The sequence below is a fragment of the Sciurus vulgaris genome, assembly GCF_902686455.1.
Source record: "Sciurus vulgaris genome assembly, chromosome: 7".
Lineage (NCBI taxonomy): Eukaryota > Metazoa > Chordata > Mammalia > Rodentia > Sciuridae > Sciurus > Sciurus vulgaris.
The window spans coordinates 156,448,555-156,458,250 of NC_136467.1; the positions used below are offsets into that span (position 1 = coordinate 156,448,555).

The 9,696-nt window shown below is 38.3% G+C and overlaps 1 pseudogene across 1 annotated transcript in view; it reads left to right on the top strand.

Annotated features, from left to right (window-relative positions):
• The window catches only part of LOC306667000, a 30,941-nt pseudogene extending 23,833 nt beyond the window's left edge, over positions 1-7,108 (top strand). Inside the window, exons 3-4 of the transcript in view lie at positions 4,609-4,755; positions 7,092-7,108. The product of the transcript in view is annotated as an uncharacterized misc_RNA (transcript). The remainder of the gene's footprint in view (positions 1-4,608; positions 4,756-7,091) is intronic.
• Positions 7,109-9,696: the final 2,588 nt, after the last annotated feature.

Genomic DNA, 9,696 nt, shown 5'->3' on the forward strand with positions numbered 1-9,696 from the left:
TGATGCAGAAAAAGTGTTCGACAAAATACAACACCCCTTCATGCTGAAAACACTAGAAAAAATAGGGATAGTAGAAACATACCTGAATATTGTAAAGGCTATTTATGCTAAGCCTATGGCCAACATCATTCTAAATGATGAAAAATGGAAACCATTCCCTTTAAAATTGGGAACAAGACAGGGATGTCCTCTTTCACCACTTCTACTCAACATTGTCCTCGAAACTCTAGCCAGAGCAATTAGGCAGACTAAAGAAATTAAAGGGATATGAATCGGAAAAGAGGAACTTCAGCTGTCACTATTTGCTGATGACATGATTCTATATTTAGAGGATCCAAAAACCTCCTCCAGGAAACTTCTAGACCTCATCAATGAACTCAGCAAAATAGCAGGCTATAAAATCAACACACATAAATCTAAAGCATTTTTATATGCAAGTGACAAAACAGCTGAAAGGGAAATGAGGAAAACAACTCCATTTGCAATAGCCTCAAAAAAAAAATATTTGGGTATCAATCTAATCAAAGAGGTAAAATATCTCTACAGTGAAAACTACAAAACATTGAAGAAAGAAAATAAGGAAGACTGTAGAAGATGGAAAGATCTCCCATGTTCTGGGATAGGCAGAACTAATATTGTCAAAATGGCCATACTACCAAAAGTGCTATACAGATTCAATGCAATTACAATTAAAATCCCAATGACGTACCTCACAGAAATAGAGTAAGCAATCATGAAATTCATCTGGAAGAATAAGAAACCCAGAATAGCTAAAGCAATCCTTAGCAGAAAGAATGAAACAGGGGTCTCACAATACCAGAACTTCAACTATACTACAAAGCAATAGTAACAAAAACAGCATGGTATTGGCACCAAAATACACAGCTAGATCAATGGTATAGAATGGAGGACACAGACACAAACCCAAATAAATCCAATTTTCTAATACTAAATAAACGTGCCAAAAATATGCCATGAAGAAAAGATAGCCTCTTCAACAAATGGTGCTGGGAAAACTGGAAATCCATGTGCAATAAAATGAAATTGTACCCCTATCTCTCACCCTGCACAAAAATCAACTCACTCTGGATGAAGGACCTTGCAATCAGACCAGAGATCCTGCATCTTATAGAAGAAAAATTAGGTCCAAATCTTCACCTTGTTGGCTTAGGATCAGACTTCCTTAACAGGACTCCCATAGCACAAGAAATAGAAGCAAGAATAAATAACTGGAATAGATTCAAATTAAAAAGCTTTCTCTCAGCCAAGGAAACTATCAGCAATGTGAAGAGAGAGCCTAGAGAGTGGGATAATATCTTTGCCACTCATACTTCAGATAGAGCACTAATTTCCAGAATATATAAAGAACTCAAAAAACTCTACACCAAGAATGCAAATAACCCAGTCAACAAATGGGCTAAGGATATGAACAGAGGCTTCACAGAAGAAGATCTACAAGCAATCAACAAAAATATGAAAAAATGTTCACCATCGTTAGTAATAAGAGAAATGCAAATCAAAACTACACTAAGATTTCATCTCACCCCAATTAGAATGGTGATTATCAAGAGTACAAGCAACAATAGGTGTTGGAGAGGATGTGGGGGAAAAGGTACACTCATACATTGCTGGTGGGACTGCAAATTAGTGCAGCCACTCTGGAAAGCAGTGTGGAGATTCCTTAGAAAACTTGCAATGGACCCACCATTTGACCCAGCTATCCCACTCCTTGTTCTATACCCAAAGGACTTAAAATCAGCATACTACAGAGATACAGCCACATCAATGTTCATAGCTGTTCAATTCACAATAGCCAGACTGTGGAACCAACCTAGATACCCTTCAATTGATGAATGGTTAAAGAAACTGTGGTATATATATACAATGGAATATTACTCAGCTATAAAGAAAAATATAATTATGGCATTTGCAGGCAAATGGATGAAGTTGGAGAATATCATGCTAAGTGAGATAAGCCAATCTCAAAAATCCAAAAGACGAATGATCTCACTGATAAGCGGATGATGACACGTAATGGGGGGTGGGAGGGGGGCAAGAATGGAGGAAGGAGGGACTTTATAGAGGGAAAAGAGTCGTGGGAAGGGTGGGGGGAAGGAAAAAATAATGGAATGAATCAAACATCATTACTCTGTGTAAATATATGAATATGCAAATGGTATGCTGTTACTCCATGTACAAACTGAAACAACATGTATCCCATTTGTTTACAATAAAAACAAATTAAAAAAAAAGAATGAGGAACATCTGTTGAGCACTAGCACAGAAGAGACATCAACTAATCAGGCAAAGGTAGATCACCCATGTTAGCATTAATTATGCGCCACCTCTTGGCCCAACGCCAGCTGCCATCTTAGGGCTACTTAAACATGTCTCTACATCTCCCTCTTTGTTAATTTAAAAAGGTGAAGAAAACTTTAATGGATGTCATAGCTATCACTACATCTGGATCGACTGTGCCTGTCTTAGGCATCCACGTCTTACTGACATTCTTACCCATCATCGGATAACCAAGAAGCTTGATATTATCTTCTTGGCTCCTGTCTTAGGTTGATATGTCAGTCACACGAGACTTTCCCATCTCTGACTACCAGCCATCCATTTGACACAACCAAGCAGTTCTGGCTTCTAAGGCAGCAAGTGCACTTTTTACAACAATCTTATCCCTTTGTTGGCGTAGGTGCATCTTACACATGCAATAAAATGCTAACACAAACAGACGCATGAATAAATCTAAGTTTTCTGAAACTGGGGACATGTGTAACATCCATTTGTCATAAATGACTAGGCAAAAAGCCTTTTACCAGCATGAGGGACTAGAGAATGAGTTACACAGGATGAAAACAAGCAGCTTGTTTCACTGAGGAAAAGTTGAAAACTGTCTGAGTGGCTAAATCAGCTTATGAGGGGCTATGGGTCCAGCCAATTCTAATTTTGGAATCACCTGAGCAATGTAATTACTATCAGTAAAGAGATTCATCTGTTGCTCCTTAAACTCTACAAGGGCTGTGATAGCTGCTTCCATTTCCACCAATTGAGCCGATTCTTGAGATGTAATCTAAATGATAGTATCTTGGTGAATAACTACTGCAGAAGTACCATTAGAAAAAACATTCAGGGCCTTAGGAATAGGTTGTTTTATAGGGGTAGAAAGGATTATGACGAGGAACCATCTGAATATGTGATTTGACATTGTTCCCCTCTAAAGTTCCGTACATTTATGAGCCCTGTGCTTCATTTTTTAAATGATTTTGTAACATCTTGCCCTCAACATCAGTAACTAATCTGCACTCGTTAGCCCAATGTTTTCTTTTTCTGCACTTTGCACAAAAACCTGGGGCATGAGTTTAACAGGTTTTACTGTAGTCATCTCTTGTCTTTTGTTAGGGCATTGTCTCTTTGCTGCTGTATATATCTGTGCCTACACTCCAGGATCATATTGATTTTGAGTATTTATTGAAGAGTGTTGGCCTTCTCCTATTAGCATATCAACATTTCTACCAGGAAACCTTGCTACTGCATTTCTGCAAGCAGTTTCAACAGCTATTTCCTGCCACTGAGCTCTCCAAATCAGATATTGTCCTCCAGATAACACTACTCTGCATAGCTGTTTCCAATCACTCCTAACTGCCTCTTTAAATTTTTCTAATAGTTGATGGTATCTCTATTTTGGTCCTCAAATATGGGCAGGTGAGGTGGACTGGGAATGAACTACTTTATTTCTGAGCTGCTTCCTTGCTTATTTCCTAGTTTATTAGTTTATAGAGGAAGAGAGGCTTTGCTTAGAAGAAGAGAGACTTTGCTTAGCGGAAGAGAAGTTTTTTCTTAGAGGAAGAGAGGCTTTGCTTAATTTTAGAGGTGCTATGCTTTCAGAGAGGCTATGCTTTCAGAGGTCTGCTTCTTAGAGGTGAGTCGCTTCTTGGAGGTGCAGGGTGCAGCGTGCAGCCTGCAGCCTGCATCCTGCAACCTGCGACCTGCAACCTAGAGGTGTGTTCTAATAGTCTCGCATTCTGCGATCTGTGACCTGCGATCAGCAACCTGTGACCTGCGACCTAGAGGTTTGTGCTTTGTCCTGCATTCTGCAATCTCCTCCCAGGTGAAGAGAATGTCTTATATACCTAAGGTAGCCAATCAGCTTAGGATTAAGTAGCATGGTTAGAGCATGCACCACAATACCAATTAAGAATGAGGAACATCTGTTGACCACTAGCACAGAAGAGACATCAACCAATTAGGCAAAGGTAGACCACCCATGTTAACATTAATTATGCACCACCTCTTGGCCCAATGACAGCCACCATCTTAGGGCTACTTAAACATGTCTCTACACTCATGGTGGTCCAGGCCATCACCATCAATCCCAGAGCCTCCAGGTGGAGGAGGTTGTACCCAGGAATGCATGGCACATCCTTCCCTTGCTATTCTTCTTTGGAATACTCAATGGTTAGCATGAAATTACTATTTCACATAAAAAATATCAACAACATGAATACATCACATGTTATGAACAGTTAGAACCATTGTTATTTCCAATCACAAAACTGGATAATTGGATGGGATTTATTGTTCTCATGATCCTTTGAGGTGCAGTGTTCCAGGAGTTGTGGCCTGGGCACTGGGCACATGGTTTTCCTCCTCCACAAGCACCACCAGCATGTTCTCTACCTCAGATTTCCAAGCTCCTCTACAAAAGTCTCCCTGAGATGAAGGCTGCTCAAAGTTTTCTTCTTTTGCTTTGTTTCCTCTTATTCTGTTGGACAGGTTGTTTTAAGGTTTTATATTTAACTTTCTCCTTAGAGAAGCATTGCATATAAGGAAGTGCTCTAGAATTTGTGGACCTTGGCAAGGCAATCCTGAGCCATTTGTGCTGTTTCACAGGGATGGATATCAGACTGAGTGTTGGCATGCTCACTAACAGAGAAAGACTTTAAAAAAATATATATTTCATTGACCTTTCAGTAAGTTTGAAACTTTCCTTAATTTTGAAAATGTGATGAAAAAATCTAGTAAGGGTAGTGCATCACACAGAGGAACATTTCCATACCACAAACCAAGTGACAGTACTGTGACAGATGTCATAGGAATCTGGTTAAATGTTCTTTATTTCTTTTTTTTTTTGGCCCTGTGTATATTTGCATGTTTTACTTCCTCTGTAAACCTGAAACTCTGCTGATATGTATTGATATGTATGGTATATTTAATTTTGATTAATAGAGAATATTTTCAGAATCAAATTATTTAAAAATAAAATGTAATAATATACACGATAGGATTTCATCTACATTATTAAATCTGTAAGGAGAAAGACACTAAAAGTGCAATTGTCTCATTTGACAGAAAGATGAATGGATAAATAGTGAAAATATGTTAATTTTTTTATGTGGTTTCTGATTTGCTAACTCACAATTTGAGTGCATTTTCCTGCAATAAATAGGAAGTTGGTTTTGATCACAGTTTATGGCTTGTTTTAAGAGAGTCCTAGTTACAGTCTTTAATTCTGCTTGATATTCTATGCTTATCTTTAGAAATACACATCATATTCTGATTTGTAATAAAGTGAACTTAATTTTCCTGTTTCTGAAATGGCACCAAAAGTATATTTGTATTGGATGCACCAATATGGCAATAAGGTATTTGATTAAGCCATTTGGAAATATTATTGATGCTATTGATGTATTGATTATATTTCCTCCAAGACATGAAATTTGAGATAGAAATCTTACCTCCATAGCCATGTTGTTCTCTATATCTTTCTTATGACCCCATTTGTGGTTTGTTGCTCTCATATTAACATAGATTTTAAATGATTTATTGAAGTTATCATGTCATACTCCAAAATTAGAGGTTATCTGCTTGATATAATGGTGGTGTCCTTGAAGGTAAAGAGGATAGTACTCTATTAGTTCCACATACTTCTGTAAAATTTTCTCCTAAATTCTAGCATAGAGAACAAAACAAAGTGAGTCATTCCCCAATAGGTCATCAACTATGAACTCAAGAGCAAGGAGTGCAAACCCCAGAAGTGCCATTTGGAATGAATGGCATGTAAAAGTGGAATCATGAGGGTTAGGTGACTGAGCATTAACAACACACAAGTACGCAGATGAACGAGAAGGTAGCTCATGACTGTTGGAAACAATTTGTCAAGCTTTGCCTCAATTTTATTTTCCCTAGGTAAGTATGACCCATCGTCACTCTAAAATGTGGAAATTGAGAAAATGAAAGTGCATCTGAAATCATGAGTAGAAAATAATTGGATGGAATGATGCACATGATTAACATTGTTGCTCACGTGTGGAGTGAGAGAGCGGAGAGCAATGGGAAGCACTGGGCATTGGAGCACTCTGGCTGTAACACATCGAGTTTCCTTGACGTCTCAAATACCTGTAGCTTTTTTAACCAGTAGATTATAAGTTGTGAGAAAAATGCATCATTGGTGCCTTAGAATGCTTACATGATGTTTATAGTAGTGAAGGCAGAATACTTCCCTAATTTTTGTGAGACAAACAAGCACATAGACAAAAGGAAGACCCTATTACATGGAATTGACATAGCAGTGTTTACACACAGACTGGGTGTTTCTAAAAACAAACACAATGAAGTATATTGAAAGCAACCAAAAGAACATATCAAAGAAAACTCATCCCAGGATGCCTAATTGATAGTGGACTACATACAAGATCTATTGGATCCAGACAGATGCACTGATCATAAAGTTAGTTAATACCTCCTCACATTGGTGGGAACAGGAACATTTTGAGTCTCCAGCCATTATGGCTCCCTAGTTCCCATGACCAGTCCTTCTTCTAAGTGAATGTAGATCTGACTGAGGAAGATTGGGAGGAAGAAGTCAGTGTGTTGTGTCAGGACCACAAGGTTCCTCATGAGGAGCTCCATTCCCACCAGGCAGGGAGCTCTGTGTCGCAGCCTGGCTCAACGATGTGGTTGATGGAGGAGCCATGGATTCTGTTCAGAAGATTCAAGTCAGATTTCCACTTACAAGACTTGGGGTTTGAACCTTCCACAGATCCATAAAGAATGGGACAGAACTCTCATATGTTTCATTCCTATAGACATGGTGATCAATTGATCAATGCCAAAGATCTCTCAGGGTCTCCCAATTCTGATGATTTTTCTTTATGGTGATCAGGGCCACTGTCCCTTAGTGAATCACTGCCACCATAAGTCACACATGTGAACCTGGGAACTGAAGGTTCTCTTTGTGTTTAAGGATTCAATGCTGTCACTTTCCAATTTAATGTTGAATTCAGGGCAATGAATCTACAGAGTTCATCTTTAATGCTGAGTAAGTCTCATATATTTCTTCAGCAAGTGATGTTGCTAAAACTAGGTACCCTCATGCAAATATAGTATTGGGCCTTCATTTTAAATCATCCCCAAACTCTATTCAAAGTTGAGCAACAATTTAGACATAAAACTAAAGTTTTAGAACTCCTCCAATGCAAAACATGGAAATTCCCCTTCACTTTGTTTTCCTCAGTAAGTTTATGGATATGATATCCAATGCACAAAAATAGAAGGAATTACCCAGTGGCACTATATTTAATGAAATACATCTTTCACATAAAGGAAACACTCGAATCATTGAAAAGCCATAGTGGTATGACACCCATATCTGAAACACTGTGACTCATAATTTCAGTGTCCAAATTATGTGAGTAATTCACATAGGGGGATAGTTAAAAAACCCAAGACTAAGCAGGTGTCAAATGGACAAGAGACTTGTGATATATTTTCCCAAAGAAGACATACAAATGTCCATAAAGCTTATAAGCAGGTGTTCAATATCATTGGTCTACAGGAACCTGCAAATAAAATTCAGAAGACACAACCTCACACCCATTAAGACTGGTTCCTAGACAGGTGAGAAGACATTAAAATTGTTAGCAAGGACCGGGATAATAAAGAGTTTTGTGTATGATAAAGTGACTTTGCATATTTGTGCACTCTTGTTGAGATGAATATTCCTTTTAAATTATGACACTTGTATGGATATTCCTCAGTGCAATAAAAGCACAGCCCAATGCATTTTAAGCAAAAAGAATGAACTAGGAGGCATTCCACTACTTCAGAACTCAAAATGTGCTGCAAAGATAAAGGAATCTAAAAAGGTTGATGTTGGGACCTGCACATTCATTAATTTAGGTAAAACGACTGAGAAACAAAGGTATGGAGAAAAGACAAGCAGACTTGGAAAGAGAGAAAAAACTGAGTCCCAGTGGTTAACTAAAATCCCTGGTAGGGACATAGTGACACAGAAAAACCTCAGTACATTTATTGTATAAATAAAATCATCAAAATTTTTATTGTGAGAAAATCTTCAGAACAAGCAGAACAAATGTCAGCGGTTTGAGCAGCCAATTATCAGCTTGTGCCCATAACTTTGTACCCCCTGGGCAGCTGGTGTCTGAACCTCAAAGTGAAGAACTGAATAGCTCCATGACTGGCACAGAACCTCCTCCTGAATAGTGCATCACCATAGCAACTGCAGTCTTTAATCAACACCTTCACACTGCAAGTTCCCAGGAAAGGTGTTGCCTCTGTCACACGACAGCTCAGGAGACCTAATTCAGTCACCACTCCTGACAGCATGGTATTGGCAGAAAACAGACACTTGCACTAATGGAAAAGAATAGGAATCTAGAAGTAGCTCATGCGTCTACAGCTAACAGACTTCACAAAAAGGTGCTCTGAAGGTTCATTAGAGAAAGTAGAGTCTTCTCAATAAAGTGGTCCAGGAAAAACTGGATATCCACATGGAGAAGAATGTAACTAGACTCTTGTGTCTTTCAAGCCACAAAATCTCTTAAAATGGGTTAAAGAGTTAAATGTAAGACTTGAATCAACCAAAGTTATAGAAGAAACCCAGGAGAAAGATTTAGGTCATCATTACATGCAATAATTTTTGGACAAGTCACCAAAATGACAGGAAACAAACAAAAAGGGGCAAATGAAATTCCATTAAACTATAAATACTCTGCACAGGAAAAGAAATGTATGAACAAGAATTGAGAGACTAACTACCTAGTAGCTGAATGATTTCGAATGACTATGTCTCATAGGGAGTATATATTCTAGATATGGAAAAGAAATGTGAACATTTTTAATAGCAGGTTTTGTTGGTGTAGCTTAGTTGGAGACCATTAATCAGTACAAGCAATTCCTTGGGTTGGATGCCAAAAAATGCAAACATTGAAAAAACTCAATCACAAAACACACAAACAAATTCATTAAAAACAGAACACCCTGATTTTTAAAATGGGCAATAACTATGGACACGTTTCCCAGAAGACAATTTACAAATAGTCAACCTCGGTAATTATTAGGGTCATGTATATCCAAGCCTCAAAGCCACTAGAATGACCACTGTCAAAAAGACAAAAGTTTACAAGTGTGGATAGGGACGTGGCAGAAAAGAACCCGCACACACTGTAGGTGGGAATTAAAATAAGTACAGATGTCATAAAACTGTCCGAATCAAAAAAACATTAACATTATGGCTACCACATAATTCAGTGATTCCACAGTGGGCTTTAGGCTCAAGGTATAAAATCAGCATGTCCAGGAGACACCCACGATCCTATGTTCACTGCAGAATCAACAGTCCAGAACTGGAGCCATCATAAGTGACCATCAAATGAAGTATGAGTAATTGCC